Genomic DNA, 1649 nt, shown 5'->3' with positions numbered 1-1649 from the left:
TGATTTCAAACAGTGTCCACTGAAGCATTCAATTTTGCCAGAGAAAAATTCCTAGGGGAAGAAGGAAATAAGAACATATTAATCTGAACCATGTATGTTGAGCTAAGAAGGGAATTCTCCCTCCTTTAGGCAAGTTTATTCTGTAAGTCTTATGACTTGATAGTGGTGCAACTCATGGCAGGTAAGCCTTGAACCACTTCGGCACCAAGAAGTAGCCCTCAGAAAAAAAACCCAACCAACCAGCTTTCAAAGCTAAAGCTCCTCTCCGCCACACTTTTCTTATGGACAACTTGAGCTTAATAGCCTTTGAAAAAATTATTGCGGCAAAACCTTTCAGATAAACTTAGTGTTTCATGAAAAAAACCCCACCTTTTATTTCAACATTGGTTCAGAAAAGCAGCCAAGCTTGACCTTGCATGTCCTGGGATTAAAATCTAGTTAGGAGAGTTTTTCTCCTCTCTCCGTTCCATTTGTGACTGCATTTGGAGGGATATTAAAAGATTTCCTTCAGGAGGATGGCATTTATCCACAGGAAGCCAAAGGGAACTCAAGATACACTTCTTTTATTACCGTTGATCTTGTTCACATTGGTATTTCTGCAAGGAGGATCGCTTCTACTATGTGAGGAAAGCTGTGATGACCATGAGAGGTGGCTTGTTCAATTTACAACCCAAGGTTTCATTAGGAATACCCCAAACTACATCTCACACTGAAGAAGGCAGAAAACCGACCAGATTCTTCTACTTCTTGACACTAACTTTACCAAGAGGTACTTCCATTAGTAGTTGATGGACATGGTGACAGAGGCGTGAAGAATGTCACTACAGGAGGGCAGTGATGCATGCGTAAGGCCCATGCAGGGCCATGCAATGAGAGCTGTGGCCACCTGCTGCTGAGGGGTCAGCCCTGAGCCACAGAGCTGGGCAATCCTGTAACTGTCTGACGGTCTTCTCCTCAGTCAACCTTGAACAAGTCATCCCCACCGTTCACCTGACAACTTCTCATGATAAGACAGACCTTTCGCACGAGGAGGATTTCCACCACCTTTCCTTCATGGCTCGTTTTAAGGAGCACCTCCCTTCCAGCAGTCCTCTGGGCTGGTGGAGCAAGGCCTCATGAGACGCCTCCCGTAACTGGCTTTTGAATTGGGGCATCTGAGATGAAACCCCTGAAGACATTTTCTGCTTCTCAGATCCAGCACAGATGGATGTAACAAGACCTAAAGCTTAACAAGAGGCAGTCGGATATGTCAGAGTCACCCTTAACATTTTTCCTCTCAAAGGTTTAAGAAAGAAATCATAACAGAAAGCCTTTCAACTATTTTTCAATTTGTCAGAGCCCTAGGTTTATTTGAAGAAGGCAGGGCTTTGTGCACACTCACACACAGGAGCATATAAAGACTTAAACCAATACGTTCAGCGTTCATCACTGAGACAACTAGAAAAAAAAAGCCTAGACCAAGAAATAACGATGTTCTCTTACCTGCAAACACACTCAATAGTATTCCTACAGCTGGTATGACTATGGCTTATCTATCATCCTATAAAATCTGTAGGCACGCCTGGGAACTACCTAGAATGTTAGGTGACGTGATTAAAGGCTAATCTGCACAAACAAAAAGCAGCGAAGCACTGGCGGGCAGAGGCACC

Source organism: Gavia stellata, unplaced genomic scaffold, assembly GCF_030936135.1.
Source record: "Gavia stellata isolate bGavSte3 unplaced genomic scaffold, bGavSte3.hap2 HAP2_SCAFFOLD_85, whole genome shotgun sequence".
Classification (NCBI taxonomy): Eukaryota; Metazoa; Chordata; class Aves; order Gaviiformes; family Gaviidae; genus Gavia; species Gavia stellata.
This window is presented reverse-complemented; position numbering follows the sequence as displayed.